This window comes from Notechis scutatus, chromosome 3, assembly GCF_049901735.1.
Source record: "Notechis scutatus isolate UNSWTSFEM ecotype Mainland chromosome 3, rNotScu1.2, whole genome shotgun sequence".
Lineage (NCBI taxonomy): Eukaryota > Metazoa > Chordata > Lepidosauria > Squamata > Elapidae > Notechis > Notechis scutatus.
In genome coordinates this window covers 144,214,692-144,239,105 of record NC_142011.1, presented here as the reverse complement: position 1 = coordinate 144,239,105, position 24,414 = coordinate 144,214,692, and the positions used below count along the sequence as shown (strand labels likewise).

General features: G+C 39.0%; 1 protein-coding gene across 9 annotated transcripts in view; it reads right to left on the bottom strand.

Annotated features, from left to right (window-relative positions):
* The window catches only part of ATXN1 (ataxin 1), a 231,161-nt gene extending 208,000 nt beyond the window's left edge, over nucleotides 1-23,161 (bottom strand). For 2 of the 9 annotated variants that reach the window (XM_087961347.1, XM_026670016.2), the window contains exons 1-2: nucleotides 21,628-21,786; nucleotides 14,760-14,889 (exon numbers count right to left, since the gene is read on the bottom strand). The gene's annotated coding sequence lies outside the window, so the exon portion shown is untranslated. Of the gene's footprint in view, nucleotides 1-13,928; nucleotides 14,078-14,759; nucleotides 14,890-21,627; nucleotides 21,999-22,810 lie in introns of those variants that run through there. The other 7 variants (XM_087961348.1, XM_026670015.2, XM_087961349.1 and 4 more) reach the window with 7 other exon arrangements.
* Nucleotides 23,162-24,414: the final 1,253 nt, after the last annotated feature.

The following is a 24,414-nucleotide window of genomic DNA, read 5'->3' as shown; positions in this document are numbered from 1 at the left end:
ACATGATGACCAGTTGAAGATGGCTAACTCGGTTTATAACAATGTTAAGCCACATGACAAATGTATACATTTACTGCAAAGAAGTCTGGGGTACATTAATTTCAAAATATTGAAATAAACTGTTGAATTGTCAGAGGGAGTAAAATTAAAACCCTGTAGCAAGTATTTAAACTGTAATGCCTGTAGTCAGGAGAAAAGCAAGGTTAGTCCAGCAAACAGACTTAATAGGTTTAAGACCAAAGAACCTTTAGAGGTTGTGTTTGCTGACATAATTGGTCCTAAGAAACCCAGTGTGGGAGGTGCCTGCTATGTTTTGAATATAATGGACCATTACTCACGGTACAGTTTCTGCTATCTCATGAAAAACAAAACAGAAACATTCCAACATTTCTTTAACTGGCTAAGATTTGCTGAGAGAAAAATGAGGAGTAAAGTAATTACTTTAGTTACTGATAATGGGACTGAGTTTATTAACAAGAGATTTCAAACTATGTTGAAATTGGCTGGTGTTGAGCATAAACGTTCTGCACCTTACAGACCACAACATAACTCATTTGTAGAACGAAGAGGGCAAATGTTACAAGCCATGGCTCACATTATGTTATCTGATTCAGGTTTGCCTGAAACACTATGGGGTGAAGCCATAATGTATAGCAATCATGTGTTAAACAATGTGGTTAACACAACAGTTGGTGAATTGCCATTCACTCGTTGGCATGGCAGAAAACCAAATTTAAGTTATCTACACACATTTGGAGCACCAGCATGGGTGCATATTCCCTCACAAGTAAGAATGACAGGGCAACATAGAGCTAGGAAGTTATTTTTCGTAGGTTACGAGGCCAACCATAGATCATTTAGATTCTGGGATCAAGGCACAGCTCATGTTTATTGTAGTGCTATTGCAAAATTTCTTGAGCACATTGGGTGGAATAAACTGGAACAGGAATCCAGCAATGATATTATTATTGACACCCAAATAGTCCCTAAAGATAAAATAAGTAAACCACAAATAGCCATTAAAGAGGAAGCACAGGAGGAAGTAGGAGAACAAGCACAGGAGAAGATAGAAGAACAGGAGCAGGTGGAATAGGTGAGTCCACCAGTAAGCCCTGTATTACCAAGACGTTCAACCCGAGTAACACGACCACCTGATAGATATCAGGCTAGTATTGTATGCCAAGTGAATACAATTCCTGGTAATTATAATGAACTGAAACTGTATTCTGCTAAGGATCAGGCTGCTTGGCAGGAAGCAATGGATAAGGAACCGAAATCCTTACAAAGACTGGAGGCATATGAAAATGTCAAGTTTCCACCAGGTAAACATGCCATAGGGTGTAAATGGATTTATAAGCTAAAGACAGGTGTAGATGGGACTGTTACCCATAAAGCCAGGTTAGTAGCACAAGGGTACCATCAGACAGCAAACGACTACGATGAGGTGTTTGCGCCTAGTCTGAAGGCTACTAAATTACGAGCAGCATTAGTTGGGCAGCTAAGAGAAAAACATTATAAATCAATTGGATGTAGAGACGGCATATTTGCATGCACCGTTGCAACACACGGTTTATTTAAAGAAACTTTAGGTAAAAAATGATAATACAACTGATTGCTGGAGATTGAAAAAGAGTCTTTATGGCTTGAAGCAATCAGGATATGAGTGGAACAAGTGTATAGTTAAGGAATTAACTAAGATAGGTTTTGTAGCTGGCATGGCTGATCCATGTTTGTTTAAAAAGGAAAGTGATGGTGTAATTTCATTGTTGCTATTGTTCACTGATGACATAGTATTAATCACCAAAACTGAACAAGAAGCTACTGAAATAATTTCACTGTTAGAAAAGAAATTTAAAATAAACCAGTTAGGTGAAATATCTCGGTTTAAAGATAGAGAGAACTAGGGGAGGATACAAAATCTCACAGGCAGATAAAATTAATCAATTACTAAAAACTTTTAAAATGGAACTTTGTAAGCCAGCTAAAGCACCGATGAGCCAGGAGTTTAACCACAGTGATGTTCAAAGTCCTGTTTTTGATAAGAACACTTATCAGTCTTTGATTGGTAGCTTATCTTATCTCAGTAATTGGTCAAGGCCAGATATAGCATACAGTGTTAACCAATTAGCTAGATTTAACACTGAGCCAACTGAAAGGCACTGGCAAGCTGCTAAGCGTGTGTTAAGATATCTGAAACAAACAATGCATTATGCATTGTATTTGGAGCCTAAGGATGAACTAAGTCTAACTGTATATGCCGATGCAAGTTTTGCTACAGATGTAAATACACATAAATCTACGTCAGGTACTGTAGTACTATTAGGAAAGGTGTTGATTGGATGGAGGTCTATTTGACAGAAACATCTGTTTGTCAACAATGGAGGCGGAATGTGCTCCCTTAGGTGACGGTGCCATCTAAGAGAGGATCAAGTAAAGAAGGATGCGTCCATGGCCGCTCTTATGGCCCACGCATCAGACTGATGGACCCTGCGTAGAGCCAACTCGACCCATTTTTCCTCCGGCTTTAATGTCTCCAGCGCTTCACTGGGAATGAAGGACGAGGACGCTAATCCCACTGTTGGTTCGTCTACCTCAGGAGTATTCAACAATTTTGAGAAATCGGGCCAAATTGAAATATTTTCTGTCATATCCCGTGGGGGCAGGTTACACCGCAGCAGACACTCACCACTTCTGTACCAGGTCCGAAAACATATGAGTAACTGGAATCACATCTGCCTCGACTATCGGTTGGTTGAAAATTAGATCCTCTGACTCCTCTTGTGAAGGAGTTGGTGTGGTAGAAGGAGCCAACTTGTCCAGGCGCACTGTGTTTTTGGCCTTGAACAATAGTGATTTAAACAATTGTGGGTGGAATAAGCCTGTAAATGCAGGTTGATTGGGAACAAGGCCCTCATTCTCATACATACCCCTTTCTAAGGGGTCCGCCTCCGACAGGACCAGGTCGCTGACATGTACAGACCCTGATTCAATATGTTCCATTTGATCAATTTGTTCCACCTCTTCCACCTCCTCCTCCTCCACGTCCTGCAGCCCCTGGAGGGGCATGTCCCCCTGAAACTGTACCTGGGTACAGTGTTGCTCCGACCTGGCCAACGACCATAATGATTGCAAATCATAATCAGCGGGTACAGGATGTTCCCTGGTCAGAACTGCGTGTTGCAGTCCTGCTGCGATTCCCTGGCATATAGCCAGCTCCATCCACGCCTTCATCCTCTCTGGAACTTCATCTGGAAGAATGTCATCCTGATGAAGGCCAGCAGCCGTTGGTGTGAATGTAGCTTCGGGGGCCCTTCACATGGTCGGTGTTCCAGTTACTGGGCATGTTGACTCGGGGGAGCCAAGCTGCGCCTGGATGAGAGGGAAAGATCTGGGGTGGAAGGGGGGAGGAAGTAGACAGTCCTGGACTGGGGGGTGAAGAAGCTTGAGAGGCCCTGTGCGTCTCCTGTGTGCACTTATCTATTTGCTTTTCCAATGTCTTGTGGCACCTGTTGGCGTCTTTTTCTGAAGCTTTAGAACTTCCTTTTGTCTGTTTAGATTTATGCTGAGATTTAGGTTTGACCTTTGAGGTTGAGGTCTGAGAGCCACTATCGCCTGCCATTTTGATTGAAAATTCACTGTATGTTTGTTATTCAATGCAATACTGTATAGGCAGTTGGCACGCCCAGGGGCCTGATCCAAGAACGGACCGGGTGCCCTGATAATAGAGTCCCCTTTCTATTTTTTTATTTTTTTATTTCTATGAGTGGTATCTCAATAATAATATTTTATTATTATTATATTACTACCAATATAGTTTATTATCAGAGTTATTATTATTGTTATTGTTATATTTAATGATAATCATATATGTGCTGTATGTGTGTGTGTGTGTGTATATATATATATTTTCTTAAGTTTTCGCGGGTATTTACATATATGGTATTCAGCTTTGTTCGGGTATTTTCCCACGTCATTATAGTTGTGCTTTTAAAGTTGTAGCAACGTTTCGGCAGAATCTCATCTGCCATCATCAGGCTTCTGTATTGTGTTTGTCTGTGAGTCAGACTTTCACAGCCATTTCAGTTTTAAATTTGGGGCTAGCCTACTGCTGTGCCAGAATGGTTTTTTCTTCATCCTGATTGGTTGGGAGTCTTGGTCTGTGTTTATTGGTCTTGGAATTTGCTGTGTTCTGCTTGATTAGTGTTTCTAATATCTTCTGTCTGTTTTGTGGCTTTTTCTGTCTTGATTGGCTGGCAACATTGTGTTCCTGTATTGGAGACTTTTAGTGCAGCTTGGCTCCAAGTAAATGGACGGCTATCATTTATTAGGAAGCTAGGTTTCATCTGGGTGCCTGGTTGGGGTGTGTTTGAGCTGGAGGTATCAGGGGGGATATGTTTGTGCCCAGGTGTTTGCCTGGCTTGTGGTTACTTGGAGCCAAGCTGCACTAAAAGCCTCCAATACAGGAACACAATGTTCCCAGCCAATCTGCTTATTCTACCCCTGCCATTGTGATAGCTACACAGTTTCCATCACATTGGTAATTGTGGCGTGGCGTTTTCGCTCGTGCAACAGAGTTGTATACTGTATATGTGTGTGTGTGTATATATATATATATACACGCCACGCCACAATTGCCAATGTGATGGAAACTGTGCAGCTATCACAATGGCAGGGGTAGAATAAGTAGTTGAGGAGGGCGTGGAATGATGTCGAAGCCTCCCTCCAGTTCGGGGCACGAACGGCACTTCCCGCCAATGCGAACGATCTCCGATGGCCAGATGGAATAGGACAACATCGGGAGATCATTATATTATTTGGAGGCTAAGAGATCCTTAAGCACGGATTGGTCTATTTCCAAACCTGAAAGATAAGTAAATAATTCTCCTGTTTCAGCCAAGGAAGAACGAAAAGCACTGCCTATCCTCAACAAGGCTGAGCCAAAACTGGGGAATGCTAGGAAGGAGTCCTGTGGAGGAGGAGGAGCATTCCAGAAAATAAGCCCAGCCTATACATGCAGAGACTGAAGCACCTCCCACTACTGGATGCTCTGAACAGCTCATTGGAGAATGAGGCATTAGAATAACATAACCTGATACCACCGGAAGACTGAATTTAGGAGGGGTGTGTGAGAATACATGATTTTAATCCAGTAAAATGTGTTAAAGAACATACTAGAGTGAATTTAACCTCAATATTAATTCCTGAAATTTTCCAATTAATGCCAGCATATGCTTTAGAGCAGAGGTCTCCAACCACCGGGCCCCGGACCGGTACCGGTCCGTGGATCATTTTGTACCGGCTGCAAAGAATGAAAGTAGGGCCTACTTTGCTTGGGCGCCGCCATCTTGTTTCGACGGCGCTTGAGAAAGTGCTTCCGGGTGAGCTTGTCGGTCGTCGGTTGGAAAGCGGTGTTTGGGTGCTGAAGGAATCCTCGTGCCTTAGTTTCGTCGAAGGGGGGGGGGCGGCTTCGAACGAAGAGCTGTCCCGATGGCGGTGGAGTCTTGCGTTACTCAGGAGATTAAGAGCCCGAAAAGCCCATCGACCGCGAGAAGGTACAAAGGAGGAGTTGAAGGTGGCGGGGAGAAGCGGGGGATGGCTGGCTGGCCGGTGGCTCGGCTCGCCTTGCCTTGGTCGTGCGTGCTGATGCCGGTACCGGTCCGTGGATCGGTCCGTGGATTGTACCGGTCCGTGGTACAAAAAAGGTTGGGGACCACTGCTTTAGAGTATTTTCAGGAATTTGTATACTGTGATGGTAGTGTAGAAGGAAGGGTTGAAAAAACAAAATATTTCTTAAATGACTTTTAGAATATAAATATTTAACAGTTTAAGATAACTGTGCTTGCCACTATAATAACAAAATAACAGGTGCTTTAAATAAAATATACATAGGCCTTAACAAAATTTGAAACGAACAAAATTATATAATGGATACCCAAAATACAAATAAGTTTTCAGATAAAAATCAGATGAACAAACATTTAAACGAGTATATCAAATAAGCAATGGAAATGCATTTATCTAAAAGATCCAAAATGATATATGAATCTTATCACAAGCTTGTATATTTCTCATAAGAATCACAATACAAATTACAAAGAACGTTCAGATTATCTACCACACTGTGATTAAATCATTTTAACTTTAGACTGATAATAATCTATTTTGGATAGATGTAATTACAATTGCAGAACACAAATAAACAATGCATCCACTATTTTTTACTATTAGGAATAACCAAAAGTATGAATGCTTAATGTATTAAAATTAATGCAGATTAGCAAATATGCCCCAAGACTGAAAAATACAAGTAATAACATTGAAAAGATTTGAAAAAGGAAAATAATTGTTTTTATTTAAAGAACTTGTAAAATGATTAAATAATGTGGCTTTAAGGAAAAAAGCATTTAAAATCTAACGGATAATTATTATAGGAATACAGACAAAACATGCTGAAAATGATTGAAGCAGTGGAAAATTATATATTGAAAACTGCAAATACTTTTCTTTTAAAAAGTCAAAGACCACATTTAACTTCACAGTTTCTTTTATTCTGAAGTTTCATATTAGCATTATTTCTTTTGGAATTGACTAATAATTTCTTTCTTTTGTTCCATTAAAATAAAACTTTAAAGAAAACAGAACACAAAAACTAGTTTCCTTTGGTTTGCACAGAATCAAACAGAACAGGAAATATTAAAGGCTACAAAGAAACTAATCTATCAATAAAATGAATTTATAATATTTGGGACAGATTTTTATTACAATGTTGTTGAAATTGTTATGAAAGTAGGCAGTTTACAAGGCTGCATGCGTTGCTACCAACGAGAAGAACGCATTCAGTATGAAGCACAATCCTATAAGGCAGGGTCCCCAACCCATGGCGCATGACCCGGTACTGGGGCACGGCCCATTTAGAATCAGGCTGCACAAGCGGCAGGCCAGTGCATACATGCAGGTCCACTTGTGTGAGTGGCGAACACATGTACAAGAAGCTCCATTTGAGTGAACAGAACTATCGCCTCTGTCCCCTGCCTCCACTGGTCTGCAAAGCTGGAAAGGTTGGGGACCACTGCTATAAGGTACATAAATATATCTTAAAAGTTAACCCTTTGCTTACTGAGGTCATGTAAGTTGCCTTCAGGTACCACAAGGTCATCTGATGGCAATTTGAGGTCAAAGCTCGATTTTTGTCACCCTAACTTAGAAATATATTATCTGCATAGTTGAAAGGTCTACCATCTTTATATCTTTCAAAAAAAAGCCCTTAAAATGTATTTTGTAGAAGCTACTAATTTTAACTGTTTAGTTGTTTCTCTTGTTTTTAACATCTTGATTTTAATTTTTTGCTGTAAATTGCTAAATGTACAATAAACATATTAGCTTATAAAACATACAAATAGAACACATAATCCTTAAAATTACAGGTGACATAATATTGCTAGGGCCTATTATGTGAATTTGCCCCCATTCAAGTATTTCTCAAGCTTTAAATGACCTTTTGAGTTCAGATGCCAACAATACACACAATGGGTCATAATAGTTTCTACCTCAAGGACTGTGTCCAATTCTGGATGTCACACAACAGAAAACACTCAGACCAACTGGATTAGGTACAGAAGGGGATTGAAAAGCAACAAGAGACTGGAAACCAATGTCAACAATGAGACTGAAGTTACTAGGTACCTAGAACTGTTGAAAAGGCATGGCTGAGGGCAACATGACAGCATTCTTCAAATACCTGAAGAAATGTTAGAACATGAAAGAAGCCCAAAATTTGTTTTTTGTCATCTAATAGCACAGGACATACCATACTGGATTTCATTTGCACCCTTTCCTAGCCATCTTCCTCGCCTACCCAAAAGCCATTTTCCCCATTCTGACATTCATTTGTAAAGTGTATTCCTTAAGTGTGTCCTATGCCTCCCCTCTCAGAAGTAGCTCCTGAAATCCAGAAAGCTCTGTCATCAGTCTCAATATTTTGAATTCAGAGCAAAAAAATAAGTTGTCCTTGACAGCAAAATAATACAGTGAGGAAAATGCTTCGTCCAGCATACATTCCTCACTATGTGGAAACTACTCCCAGTGTTGATTCATCTGTCTAAAAACCTCTAGGGTCTGCTAAGAATCTCTCCTGCTAGATCAGAATACCCCATTACGAAATGCTAAGAATCTCTCCTGCTAGATCAGAATACTTCATTATGAAATGGGAGAGGAAATGCATTCTAAAAAAAGTAATTGCCTGCATCTTTGTGTTTCCCATTTCCTCTACATACAAATACATCATGCCACAATCTTTCCTTTCGGGATAAACGACATTATGCAAAGGCAGAAAAAAAGAAATAGTAAGGAAAATAAAATAAAGGTGGGAAATAAGTAGAAAAGAAATCTACCATCAATATCACCTGCTACATCTTGTCATACTATAGGTCAGGGGTGTCAAACTCAAGGTCCGCAGGACATATTCAGCCCGCAGGGTGCTTAAATCTGGCCTGTGGAGCCATCCTGGAAATAGCAAAGGACCGGCCTGTGGTACCTCTGGCAGCCAAAATGGGGCACAGGGTAGCCACACACAGCTCCCCATGCCCCGTTTTTTTCCTGGACAGTCTCCTGCAGCATTCTGCCATCAAAAAACAAGGCACGGGAAGACTCACATGCCCCCCCCTGCACCCCATTTTGGCTGGCAAAGTGCTGCAGAAGGCCTCCCAGGCTGGAAATGGGGCATGAGGGACCTCATGCAGCCCCAAGCACCCCATTTTGGCTGGCAGGGTGCTGCAGGAGGCATCCGTCCCATCTCCCCCACCCCCCTGCTGGCCCATGGAGGAGAACTGCAATCTGATCCGGTCCTCGAAAAAATCCAGTTTGACACCCCTGCTATAGGTAGTCCTTGACTTAAAACAGTTTGCTTAGTAAATGTTTGAATTAACAACAGCACTGAAAAAAGTGACTTATAAACGTTTTCCACAGTTACTACTGTTGCAGCATCTCCGTGGTCAAAATGTGGACATTTGGCAACTGGCATGTATTTATGATAGCTAACAGTATCCCTGGGAACATGTAATCACCTTTTGCAACCTTCCAATGTAAAATCAGTGGGTAAGCCAGAATCATTTAACAACTGTGTTACAACTGCAGAAATTCACTTAACAACTTTAGCAAGAAAGATCACAAAATGTGGCAAAACTCATTTAACAAATGTCTGACTTAGCAAAAAAAAATTTAGGGTCAATTGTGGTCGTAAGTGGAGAACTACCTGTGTTTTGTTTTTGTTTTTTGTTTTCCTGGATATCCTTGCTTTTCTCACATTCATCTATATCAGTGGCCCCCAACCTTTTTTGTCCCACGGCCCGGTACCGGCATCACAAAATGATCCACAGACCGGTACCGGCATCAGCACGCACGACCAAGGCAAGGCGAGCCGAGCGACCGGCCAGCCAGCCGTCCCCCGCTTCTCCCCACCACCTTCAATTCCTCCTTTGTACCTTTGTCGATGGGCTTTTCGGGCTCTTTCTTAATCTCCTCCTGAGTAACGCGAGACTCCACCACCATCGGGACGGCTCTTCGTTCGAAGCCGCCCCCCCTCGATGAAACTAAGGCGCGAGGATTCCTTCAGCACCCAAACGCCGCTTTCCAACCGACAACTGACAAGCTCACCCGAAAGCACTTTCTCAAGCGCCGTCGAAACAAGATAGCGGCGCCCACTTCTTTGTGGTCCGGTAAAAAATGATCCACGGTACCGGTCCAGGGCCCGGTGGTTGGGGACCACTGATCTATATGACAATTCATACATTTTCTTTTGTTCTATAAACTATTCATCTTTTTTTTTTAGAATCATAATTTTCTTAAAGTTCTATTCCTTTTGACCCATTAACTTTTCCTTCACATATTTGTTTGCAATTCAGCCATCATTCATTCTTTCTACCTCGACATATCTCGACGCTGATCACTTATTTTCATATTGTATCCACATTCATCATCCATTTATCCTTGTTTGTTTCCTATTTATTACACACTTCCCCATTTCCAATGCATTTAACTAGGTTCCTCCCGACATTTTCAATTCCCATTTCTACATAAGCACTTTCTATCGCATAGCTATTCTTGCTTCTTTTAACAAAAATTCACCCCTCACAACAATCTTCATGTTACATAGCCGTATTTGCACACCTTAAAACGTCTTCATCCCATCTTCTTTTATTTGAATAAAGTTAACACACTTCAGTGGCACTGTGGAATAAAAAAAAATTATACACTTTCTCATAACTCGAATATTTTCCTCCTTTATAGTCCCATTAATTCTACTGGGAGAGGAATTTATGTTCTAAACAGCCAACCTATATTCAGTATTTTCTTACTGGAACAGAGAAGCAGAATGGTCATGGGCGAAAAAGCAGTGGGAGAAGGAACGACTTCCAACTTCCTCATTGAATATCCTTGGGCAGAAGCTGACAGGGAGTACTGAAAATAATGATCACATGATCACAGCTGACCATGGCAGCATGATGGTGCAACAGCACTTAAGCAGTCCAACTTGGCCAAGGTTTCACTCCCATGTGAATAATAGGTCCTAGATTTTAGACACACTTTTTAAATTAATCCATTTGAGGTAGATTGATTCACAAATCGTTGCCGTTAATATCCTAGTTCAACCAAATGTTTACAAACAAACGGGACAAATAAATACTCTTACACAGTGGACTCATTCTTTCTCGTCCTAAAATTAAACTTCCCTGAGGACACAGTGATTAGAATGCAGTATTGCAGGCAAACCCTGCCCATAGTCTGGAGTTCAATCTTGACAGGGCTCAAGGTTGACTTAGCCTTCCATTCTTCTGAAGTGGGTAAAATGAGGACCCAGATTGCTGGAGGCAATATGCTGACATTGTATATAAACCATCCAGAGAGTGCTAAAAAGCACCATGGGGTGGTATGTAAGTCTATATAAATCTAAGTGCTCTTTACTATTGCTATAGCTTTGTTTCTATTCTCATTTCTTTTCTTATTTTCTTTTCTTCAGTATCCTTTTCTTTTCAAGTTCCACTTTTGTCATTACCAAATAATCCTCACATCAACCTTACATTTTTTTAATAATTCTTTTTCATAAGAAACCATCAGTTCAGTCCTGCTTTTTACATTCATTCCTTTTTCACGTGTATACGTATTATTATGTTTAAACTATTTATTCAAAAATATACCCCTTTTTATGGAGATACTCACTAAACAATTACCATTTTCATTCATTCTTGTGTGTCTGAATGGTCTGAACAGAATCTTTTCCCTCAATTGCATTAATTAAGAAAATTATACAATTGTCCTAGTCATAGGTAGACGACCTATACTTTAGGTTAAGAGCAAAGGCAAGCTACAGTACTTAGGAAAAGCACTATATGAAGTTCCCTGATCTACAGAAGAATACCCTAAGACTTATTAGAATACATTTTTATTACTTTGATTTCCTCAATACGATGAGAACAAAACGATTTTAAAACTTCAGAGAGCTGCAAAACAACAGTTAAAGGTTTCTATATTCATATGCATGTAACCAACATGCATTTATTACCATCACAGTGTCTCACAATCATACGATCACATTGCAAGCTTCACAACTAGCTTCCAACATGCAAAGTCAAAGCCAGCAATAAAATCACAAAGTCATGTGCAATCATGTGTTACTTAGCAACAGAATTTCCAATTCCAATTATGGTCATTACGTGAGGACTACTGTATAGGAAAAGCAACCATTGTCCACTATTTTCTAATTTCTTTAGTTCCCAAATATGGAGGGCATGAGAAGCATCTCTTTTCACATCATTAAAGCATTCTCCAGATGAAGGCAATCAATCCTAGTCCTATTTTTCATATATATTGTTTTTTTTCCATATATATTATATTTACAAGAGACCACCAATAATATTTAAGCTAAGAACTAAAGAGGTATGTTGTCTTTCTTAAACTTCTACAACATGAAAAGAACTTCAAAATCTCAATATATTTTACATTTGTATATTTTAGTATTAGTGGGAAAACAGAATATAAAACGTTTAATACAGGACAATACGTCTAAAAAAGTATATTACCACTAAGTCAGTTTTAAGAGTGTACAATCATCAGCCAATATTTACAATTCATCAACACTAAATAGACATTTTTAAAAAAGAATTAATTTCCTCTTAAAAACAATTGAATATAGTGAAAGTAAATGAAAATTATTTTTTCTGTTCCTGTTGAGTAAAAGTTTTCTCACTCAAACAGCAGGGGGCACTAATACCTTCGAAGCCCACAGTAATTTTTTTTCTTTAAATTTTTTTACAAACATGAATACTCATTTCAAATATTTTTACAGAAATAAAAAAAACACCAGGATACTCATCTAAGCAACAACCCAAAGGAAACATGGAAAATAGCTAAGCTCTGTAAGTATCCACACAGTGTCGTCGTCCCCCACCCCGTAAGACCGGTTTATCAGGGCAACCTGATCTACCCAATCATGAGATGGAGCATACTGCTTCCGCTTACTACTATCCACACAGTAGTACTCAAATGCTGTCAATATTGATTATAGTTACGTACTCTGTAAATATGTCGGTCGTTCCACCCCAATAAGGACTTCTACATGCAACACTTACTACAGGAGCACATTAAGGTGGTTTGTTTGTTAAACTGATGAATTACATTTTCATCTTATTAAACAAGGATGACCAAGTGCATCAAGGTAAGAACTGTACACGGTCTAGAACTGAAGAAGTCTGCACTATACTCCTATCGACATGGGCATTTAAACTAAATAGAAATATATATGATAGCTTATCTTAGACACAGTTCTCGTGACCCCAACCTCTTTTGAAATTTGCTTTGATCATTGATGGATTTGAATTATATTATAAAAGTATCCCTATCAACCACAAAATTTCCATAATCAGGACATAAAAGCATCAGCGTTGTCCTGCTGGATTGGACACCCACTTCCCTGCTTATCTAGACTAGCAGTTTGTTCCTACAGTGGCCAACCGAATGCACAAGTCTACTAGTGTTCTAAAGTGAAAGGCAAATGGCCTTCAAAAACAGCAACACTAATAGATATTGATCTCTGTGACTTCCAGGAACTGGTCCAACTGTTTCCTGAAGCAGGTCCAACATTTCTTGGAAGCCAATATTTGAAAGATTTAAGGTGCATGAAATAATAATAAATGAAAAAAACTATAGCACATTTCTAATGATGCGGTGCCGGCTTGCACAAATCATTCAGCACCGATTATGAACAATTTCATCAATTAAATATCACCACTTTAAGAATTTCCCACTAAACACTGCCCTGATAATTCCATAAACAAGTTCTGTACCAAATATCAGCATTCTACCTAATGGTGAAATGGTGAATACTGGCCCTGAGGATGGGCATAAGAACATGCCAACAAATCTGTATACAGATCCTAAAAAACTATATGAGTTGGAATAAATGATCAGATTAAACAGAGTGGCTGCACCATTGAAATCAAGAGTTCTCTATTCATCATTCACATTGTAATAGTGGCTAGTATCTGAAATACACACAGTGAAATACTGTTGCTGGCACCAAATAATATTAATGCTATTATAATTTACCGATCTGTTCTATCAGTTAGTCTATAATTTTCTCTCCAGCAACAAAGCATATAATGGCACAAGTATGAAACTGTCTTATCTAGCATGCATCATTCAATGTCATAATTTAACCATGCTCTTTCCATTTCAGTTTAGGTAAGCACTAAGTGTAAATTGCACATCTTTACAACTTAACAGTTCTTGCAATTATTCTTTTTTTAAATACAATACTACACCTCCCACCCACAATAAAATATAACTTAGGCACCATGTAATGTAAAGACATATTGATAAGTGGGGTGCTGAATTATTTTTTTTCTAGATGTAAATAGAAAATGGAAGGAAATTACTTTGTCAATTTCCGGTGCACATAGTACAGAGACCTCTGAGGACCCCCAAAGGGTTCTTGGGGTAACAGGAATTCAATGTTCCTTAGGGATTAATCTAGGAAAACAGCACAAGAGAACATGGTGATCTGTAGACTGAGGAAAGTGGTAAACTATAAAAGAAAAAGAAGCATAGGAAATAGGTACAATAGAAGTTACAGTAATATCTATAACTTCTATTGGAATGTGTATGTTCGTAGGACTTAGAAATGTTGTTTACTTTTGAACTATCATACATGCTTAGTATTTTACTATGTTGATCAATAATGGCGGTGAGTATCCATTTTGAAACGTTGATAAGAGTGTCCTTGTTTTGTCGGCAAAGAAAAAAGAAAATGGCGGGATATCTCATTTTTTTAAAAAAAACTTTTTTCTGTCCACTCCTTACCCAGCTGGGAGAATCAGATACCTCTTGGGACCATATTGCCCTCAGCTGCTCTAGAATCAAGTGAATGCAAATCTAATATACTTATGCAATTGGGAAGGCATCTTACTTTATACCCAGAACATAACAAACACAACATTCATGGAATATATCAATAGGGACAATCAATTCTTAGAAGGTGAACTAGGCTTCAAAAAAAAAAAAAAACCTGCAAGCAGAAATGATGTTGTAAACATTTGAGACAGTGCAGTTTGTATGAGACTTCCAGGGCTGAGGCGTAAAAATTCCTCTGTACACAAGACTGTATTATGTTGTATCTGTAATAATAAGTTATAAACTGTATCAAACACCAGATCAAATTAAAGTCCTTTGTAAAATACATTATTAAAAAGAAAGTACTATTTTCTCACCTTATTTAGGAGGAAAGAGCACCTTTTAAGAAAAGGTAAAAGTTGTTGCTGCAGTTGTCTTGAAGAAGTGAAGAAAAAAAGCTCAGTGCTTAGATTGTCTCTTTAATTTGATGTATCTGTGATTGAAAATCTGAAGAGAAGCAAAAATAAGCAAAAAACAATTTACCATCCACTTACAAAGTAGCAAATATATGAAATGTGTTTTGAATAAAGCAGAATGATGAAATGGGTTTATGCTACTAAAATATCTATTAGGCTGCAATTCAATGCACATTATCTGAAAATAAGTTCCGTTGAGTTCAATGAAGATTACTTTGGAATACGTTACATTACATTGCTAAAACGACTCCATAGATTATATTGTTAAAATGTTCCAATAAAATGCATTGCTAAAATTACTAAAAATTTCTATAATACCTGCTATCGACTTATTGGATAGTATTGGTCAGAATTCAATTTCAGAAAGGAATCCTAAAAAGGCTTTAAGAAGATTGGCTGTGCCTCTCAAACAAATGGGGATTTATTGCAATGCACTGGTACAATATAGCAAATATCAAAAGGATTTTTTTATGGTTTCAAAAAATCATTCAAAATCTGTGACTTTTAAACATAACTTTATTTTTTTGTGTGTGTTTATCTTTACATCAAACTGTCTTGCTTGCATGTAAAGACAGACATGATTTGTGCTTTCTGGTATATTAGCTTAATTTTAATGAAATTAAGATATGGAATGTTTTCTCCTTCTCTCTCCCCTCTCCAAAGCCAAAACATGCAGCAAAATTCAAAGAACCTCATAATGTCAAAAGATAACAATAGCAGAGTTGAATCTCCCTGTGGTGAAGCAGACAAATCAGCTATATTTCTTGGTATTGGAAAAAAAAAATGAGGAAGCAGAAGATAGCATTCATTATTTTTAGGATTTAGTCAAGATTGATTAAACTGTAGAGACAATTGTAACTATTTAAAACACACACTACAAAGCAACAGCTTAACCATGGAATATCACCAGATAAACCATAATGTAAAGCCAGGAATAGATAAGCAAATTGACTTCCAATTTCAATTCCTACAATCTCCAGTGAGGCTACACAAAGGCTAGCTAGGCAATGCAGGACTTTAAAAAATCTGGAATGCACCAAATAGCCTGCCTTGTGTTAAGCTATAATGTTGTTCTGACTTAATGTTATTTGAAATTGTATTCATTGTAGCCTGTAGACCATCATTTCTTTCCTGGAATGGATCATACATTTCATTTAACCCCCCACCCCACCCCAAAAAAACCAAAAACCTAAATCAGGCCAATGTAAATGAATTGCTCTAGTGTGATACAACAGAGGTCAATATTGCCAGATGACACATAAGAATGATATTACAAGCCTGTGCAACAACAGGAAAAAAATCACCTAAATCTGCTCTTCAAATAATGTTGGCATCACACAGTTAGCTACAGTGATACACTGAATTCTGCTTAGGACTTGCACAAAATTGTGAAAACCAGCCTGCGGTGATATTACAGGGGCACCTGTATCTATCTATACAAATCAAATGTCTTCTTTTGCAAAAGAACGATCTGCAAGAGAAGCTTTCCCCTTAAAATGAAGTATCAGAAAATAAATAACAAGAAACTGAAGCTATTACAGCATATATTTTTTTTAAAAATAACCCAACCATATTAGAATATCTAATAGCATAAACAACATAAAATTGTGAGAAAGTTAAATGTGTTTATTTCTCTATCAGAAGGCACCATTCCCAGAACTTCAGCAGAAACTTTTTAGTTTAAACAACAATATGTAAAAGGGAAAGTGATTTAATTTTTAAAAAGTTTTTGGATTAGCTGAAGTACATCAGCTCTTTCCTCATTTTTATGGTTGCTACGTTATCCCCTTACAAGCTCTTATAAATATAAATAAGTACATTACATTTCCTTTCAGTTTATTTTATAACATATAGTTTCAGGGTTTTTGAAATCATATGTTGAAAACCAATACATTACTCCTTGAAATTATATGTTTGCACATATATGTATACCCCTCTGTACTTTTTAATTCCAACTGTAAGGTCTACTTTAACTCAAGCTAAATTCCTGGTGATTTTATGGAGATGTTTGTGTCATTTTCTTGTAACAATATGGAAGTGGTTTGCCCCTTCTTTCTTCCAGGATGTTTTCCTAGTCTAATATACATTATATCCTGGTGGTCTCCCATCCAAATACTAATCAAGGCTGACTCTGCTTAGTTTCTGAGCCAGAAAAGATAGACCATGCATCGTCACCTGCTGGAACTTTATACTCCTTTTTAATTTTAAGTCAAATTAAGCTGAAGATTTAATCAAATCGAGCACAATCTATTAAGATTTCCTTTATATATCCTATTTTCTCCACATATCCCATTTAAATCAGGCTTGTACAAGAGACATTCCTTAATGCATTATATCATTATTGATTTCCCTTTGTAAAAATTCACCAAAAATATCCGATTTATTAAATCACAATCTCCTAAAAACTGTGGAAACAATTAACATATTAAAATTTTATCCAAATGTTCACATCATCTTTGTTTAAATTTCAATATGCAATCCTACCCCCAGAACTCTGTAGTTTAACTTGCAGGGTTTTTAAAATTCATTTCTTACATTAATCATATTATAAGGATAACCCTACACGAGTAATGAACAATTGTTTTAATTCACTGAATTTATTCCCAGATAACTGGATATAGAATTGCTCTCTAAATCTATTATTTGTACTAAGTACATGAATTCCATCTAAACAGTTAATTATTCACCAGATCAATGGGCCAGCAAAGCACTCAAAGATTCTCTCAACAAAGAAACTGCTTCTTAACAAATTATGCCTGAGCTTAATAAACATTTCAGTCAACATTCACTACTGTGGTAGTGAGGGGGGAAAAGTGAGGCCTACTTTTGTTCTCAGAGACACCAAATATATGTAAAGCACTGCCTCCAGCTGTCAGAGCAAAGAACTAGATATGTTTTATTACACAATAGACAATTCTATAGTAAATGTTACCATAAAGATCATCTGACACTTAAAAACATAATCAGAAAAGGTTTTTTTTTATAAAATGTAACTTAAAATAAAAGCTCTTGTACTAACTTTTGACGTCCAAAGTGAAAGCACATCATTCTTCAGACATCTCAGTCATAGGTCTAAAGCATTCCTACACATTCATAAAGCTTCATTAACAAGTCAATCATATCATAGTAGCAGAACCGTGAGAAAGAAACATTCTACAAAATTAATTCTATGTTCCTCTTGCTATTCCCTGTCACATTCATTTCTTTTTGTTTTCAGACTGCTGGATGGCACACACTGGCCCAAAACAGAAATCTGAACAGAATGTGATGGAGTCTGTAAACTAGTAACAGCCTCCCTTAATAGGCCTGCTCGTATGAGAAACTGCTCTAAAAGATCATCAGAAGTGAAGCTGAAACTCGGCAGAGAGAGAGAGAAGTATGCCAATTAGATACACAGATGAAAAACACGCTTATAATCAACAATACTGAGAATAAACAAACAAATAAACAAAAACAAACATTTCCAGTTTCAAAATGGTTAATGGGGATGAAGGCTCCAAGTACTAATAATTTAATAACTTGGAGCAGAGCAAAATATAACTTTTTTAAAAATCAACATGTGACATAGAAGCATGCAAATATGAATCTTTGGCATTGTTAATGTGTTTTATTTTGCATTAAAAATGTATTAACTATAATAAAAAGCTTTGCTCTTCCCTAAATGTAATATTGTGTTTAAAACAGAGATATAAAAATAAATAAATAAGAATTGGAGCATTATGTAAACCATTAAAGAAACTGTTAAAATATTTATATTATGCTCACTATGGTCTTCAAACAAATACATTATTATTAAATTCCAACTTGTTTTATTTTCCCTTATCTGTTAATTGCTAAAACAAATAAAATCTATATTACAATGCATTTTACTGAAATTATTGTTATTTCAATGATACCTGCATTAGTTGGTGTAGTTTAGATTAAAAATAATTTCTACAAATTCATAAATTAAGACACGGGGGATGTTTAACTTTTGCATGCCATTGAAAGTACAGCATCATGTGTGATTCCTGCCTTCAAATGGCTAAGCAACAAACTCAAATTACTTACTGAAACAGATTTTTTTTAGTATAAACTCTGAAGTTTTAAAATGCTACAGGCAACTGTTAATCTACTAACAATACATGTTCATGGCATTTGCATACCACACAACTTTCTATTTACACAAAATGTCTTTATGGGAAAATCTAATGACACTGGTTTAGGATCCAAGATGAGAACTTTATCATGAATTACTTACAAGCCTACATGCTCCTGACAAACATTGTGTAAATTTTAGAAACTGGGATGTAAAAGCCATTCATCAATCAACAACACAGCTAGAAAATGCATTCCAGGAAACTGAAGCTATTATGCTTGCAAAAAATTTTAAGGGTTGGAATCTTTAAATTCCTGCAGTGGTTTGATGTTCTGAATATACAAGACACATTTGGACAGTAAAGACGATATAGACACACATTAAAAAAAAGTTATATGGGCCACTCTTGTGAAAATATAAAGGGACCAATTAAAAATTCCAGAAAGCTTGTGTTGTTGCAGATGGAAAAGAATAAAAAAGAAAAATCTGAAATCTCAGTTCTCAGCATAATTAAATACATACCAAATTAATCCATATTTTAAGCAATCCAATTAATAAAATGTTATCCTAGTAAAAAGCTGCTGTTATTCAAAATATGTATGGATGGTCCCACTATCCATTCAGTCCCACTGAATCAAAGAGGAAAACAGCCAAAGTTGCCTGTCCTATAAAGTTGCCCTAAAGGATTTCTTCAAAGTAAAATACCAACCATAAACCAATTAAAACTCAAAGGAAGATTAAACTTAAAAAAAGCTCTTCCAAGTTTAAAAGCAATCACCAATGCCTTCTGGTAGCTCAAATAATAATACCTTTGGGTTAAACATTTTCAATTGCACTCAGAAATTCATGCAGAGAAGAGGGATGAACCATTACCACTGTTTATAATTTTACAAGCCTCTGAAAAAACAAAAACAAAAATACAAAAATATTCAGCAACCAGCTTAACCTAATTTCTAATGTGAACAAGCACTCTTCTGCTAAAGATCTATAAACAAGAAAAATAAATTTTAATGCTATACAGAAAATCTTACGACTTGCAACTCCTACATTCAAAGTTAAAATTACTCCAATATCACATGCACCCTCTGATTTCTTCCATTTCAGTTTTTATACAAATTATGTGTATCGTCTGCAAACAGGCAATACATAAATAGTACATAAGTGACTAAAAAGTTGTTCATGCCTGCAACATAAGCCCATCCGAGGTACCCCAGTCACAAGAAAAATGTACCTGAATGGACGATGAATACTGTCTGTTACCATGGCACCTCAATCTAATTACATGACTGATCAGGGCTAGAGAGAGTGCACTGAAACCTACACCACTGACATGTCTCTACATGACAGCACACGCACACACATACACATACACATAGAGAAATGTGGAAAACCTATCAGCTTTTTGCTTCCATTTACAGTGGATGAGAATAAGGACAGTTCTAATCAGTAGAGAATGACCTGTAAAACAGTTAACAGGAGAAAAATAAACCTGCAACTCTAAGTAAAACAGTATCTCATCAGTTATCTCTTCCTCATTCATAACCCTTATTCTCAGAGCAATAACACTAGGCTGTCCTCACCAGCCAGACAAACAAATCCACATTCACTGATGAAATCTGAATGTGCTGTTTCAAGGTTTCACTGGAAACTGAAATAAACTGCCCCAGAATGTCAGCAAAGTAACTGGTTACACTGAATCACACATAATTTACTACCCCTGTCAAAAACACAAAATGTGGATAGCTAAAGATCTAATCACCTCCATCATGAAATATTTCGTATTCAAATATATGGGTTAAAAAAAAAAAAGAATCCACAAACAAAGACATGCAACTACATAATTGTGGTTTCCCAAAGACATAATTGTAAAACTAATTATTATGCACATTATGAAATTATAAAGTATGGGATTTCCTTCCTCCTCCAATTCTATCTGAGTTTATGATCACTGGGAAAAAATATTATTCTGGAGGAGTCCCTATTGCATACCTTACGGTAAACAAAATAAAAATAGCTTGTTCTTGTTAGCCACATAGTGTGGCATTATATAACAAGCTTTCAATTTGCTCTCTTTTCGATCACTGGATTCTGATCTTTTTTTTTCCCCGGCTGCTCTTTTTACAAAATTCCAAAACACCTCGGGTATCTCTCTACCTTTCAAAATGCTATTTTGTTGTTCCCGTTAGCATGTACAATACAGATCGACGTATGCAGGAAAATACTTTCTCTGTAACATTTTAGGGGGAGGGGAGGGGGGGGCTACGCGATTGTTTCAAGGCTTGGAGATCAGAATAAGGCTTCGGCAAACTAAAAGAAGGTAACTTTTGAAAAATAATTTGAGAGTGAGTGACGGGAAGCAGGACAGCACCGAGACACAAAACAGGATTTCAAAAGGCAGCGGTACGCGGAATTGTCTCTTTTTTCTCCCTTCCCCCCCCCCTCCTTTTTCTTGAAGGGGGGAAGGGGGAAACAACTCTGTTGGGTTTATTAAAAAAAGAAAGAAAAGAAAAGAAAAAAAGCCGATCCTTCCTGGCAAAATTTTGGCAGCCCCTGGTGGCGATCTTCCCTTCTAGGAAAAGCCTAGCGGAAGGTGAAAAGCAGAAGCTGCCGGGGAGGATGGGTCAAGGTGAAGAAGGGGAACACAGCCCTCCCCCTCCCCTTCTCTCTCTCCACCTGTAAACGGAGCCCTACCTGCTTCTCTCGTGCCCAGCAGTGGCCTTTACTCACTCACTGACTCCTTGCTGTAGTAGTGCCCGGAGGAGCCTCCAGCCGATTTGGGGCCTGAATGTAGGAGCATAGTGGAGGAGCTGGAACTGCTACCGCTGCTGGGCACATCCCAGTCCCAGCGCCGCCTCCTCCTCCTCCTCCTGCGCCGCCTCTTCGCTTCATTCACCCCTCAGGCAACCACCCAGCCCCGTACTATACAGTTGCAGCGACGGCTGGCCCTCCCTTACTATCAAGCCGGGGGAGGAGTAGGGGGGGGAGGGGAAGAGAGAGAGAGAGAGAAACGCTCTTCCGCTCGCCCTCAGCAGCCCAGCCGGCCTTCAGCAGCGGCGAGAAGGAAGGACGCGACTCTAGCCAGACGGCGGCGGCGGCAGCCAGCGAGGCAGCCGGCGGAGGGCGTTGCTTCGGGACGCGCTCAAAAAACTCCGCGGCCTGGGCTTAAGCCCCGCGCTCTCCGCGCCAATGGCTCCCCGGGCGCCAGTCACGCACTTAGGGAGGACGAGGCGGCGGGAAGGCTCCCGCTTTCTTGCTCTTGGTAGCCCCAGCGTAACGCCGGTGGGCGCCGCAGAGGCTTTGATAAGAGAGGAAGGAAAGCCAGCCAGCACACAAGCCAAATGCGCGGGGTGGGTTTTTTTTTGGGGGTGTCATACGACTGACTTCCTGTTCTTTCTTTACTCTCTGCTTTTACGGAGCGTGTGTGGGGGGGGATTTCTCCTATGCCCAGAATGCAAAGAATTTCAGCCAGCACCACCCACAGCACGTAAAAATAACACCATCCTGGCCTGGTTTCTCCTTCCTCCTTTGGCTCCGGCCTCGACACCTAAAGCCCCGGAGGGAGGGAGGTGTATGTGTGTGGGTTCCCCCTCCTCCCCCCGGGTAGAGGGAGAAAGAAGAAGAGAGGGGGGGGGAAACTGGGAGGAAGAAGCAAGCGATGCAATTGACAGAATTCTTACAAGGGCGACTTTCCTTCCAACCCGTAGCATATAACTCAGCGTTACGTCGCCCTTCCCTTCCCCCCCCCCCTTTCCCAGTAACCTTGTATGTGTTTTTCCAGCTGGAAATATCTGGAGGCTTGCTTGGGAGGGGGGAAGGGAGCGAAAGAAGCGAAAGCAGAGGAGGAATTTTTTTTTTAAACAAAAAAGCCACTTACTGTATAAAGTGTCAGTGGAGACTGGGGTTGTGGGGAAGGCGGACCGGAGAAAAAAATAATAATACTTGCCAGTTGATCTCAAGGTCTTGGAATAGGGGTTGGGTTTGTTTGTTTTTTTGCTTTTTTTTTGCTTTTTAAAAAAATAAAATAATAATTTATTTCTCCTTCCCTTCGGTGTGATACTGTTGCTTCCCTTACCAATTGTAATAGAAATGACGAAGTCTGCGGATAGTAAGCTCGTCTGCGGATAGTAAGCTCGCTCCTCTCTTCTCCAGTATGTAAATGTGTAATAGAAGGCAAATATGGAGCAGTTGGCAGCCTCTGCCTTAGCTCAAGGATCCTACTTCATGCAAAGGGGTGGAGGAGAAGGAGGCAACTCTTTGTCAGACGGCCAAGAGAGCCACACAGATTATTGCATACGCACAACAGAGCCTGGCCAAGCCAGCCTTAACCCTTTCTGAGCGTCTCCGTTGCTTCTAGCAGAGAATGTGGGGTTTTGTTAGCGTTGCGTTTCTCTTTGCCTTTCCTTCATGATCCTCCATCCTAAATTAAGCACATATGCTCTCGAAGGGTCTGTCATCCTCCTTCACTAAGGTCCCCAAACCTCAGAGGGATATGAGGCAACTATTGCCTTTTTTAAAGAGACTTTTGCAAGTGATACCATTGGGGGGGGGGACCTTAAAACCTTCTTTTATCCCTCTATACTCAGAATGGACCTTAACTTTCATAGAGCTTGCTCCTCGTAAGAGTTATGTTGTCCTAGTTTATTCTGAGGTGATACTGTGGTAGTGATCAGAGGCATGAGGGGGAATTTTGTCCTATGTCACAGTAACATGCAAAGCGTCGAGATGCTTGGACCAGGTAACTATATAAATGCATCACTGTTCTGCACTTGATCGCTGGCATTCCTTTCCCGAGAAAAATAGTGCATATTCCCTTTGTTTCAGAAGCTCGGCTACGTCAGAAAGCAGTTACATAGGTGATAGTGAGATAATTGGCGGTATACCCAGATAACACTACTATTAAGTGATCTGCACCAGTTTCCAATACACTTCCAGATACAATCAAGGTGTTGTCCCAAAGGTACATTTTTAGGAAGCAAATGGATTTTCTTATTTTTCTTTGAAGACATTTTGCTTCTCATCCAAGAAGTTTCTTCAACTCTGACAGGATAGTGGGGAATGGAAGGATTTATATTCCTTACAGACAGCTGGTCATTTCCATCCTTTTAGAGCAGGGGTGTCAAACTCGCATCGTCACGTGACATATCAGGACCTTTTTTCCCCTTTGCTAAACCAGGTGTGGGCATGGCTCATCTGGCCCGTAGGCCGCAAGTTTGACAGCCTTGTTTTAGAGGGTCGTTGAAGCACTTGGAGATTTATCTGTGTCCTCAGGGTCACCTAAGTAGTACTACTGGTTCCAAGGATGAACACTCTGAATGGTGTGAGAGTAGAAATGGATTTCCAGAGAAAAAAATTGCAGACTACAGGAACCAGGGGCACTACTCAGGTGACCGTGAGGACACAGATAAACCTCCAGGTGCTTCAACCAGCCTCTAAAAGGATGCAAATGACCAGCTGTCTGCAAGGAATATAAATCCTTCC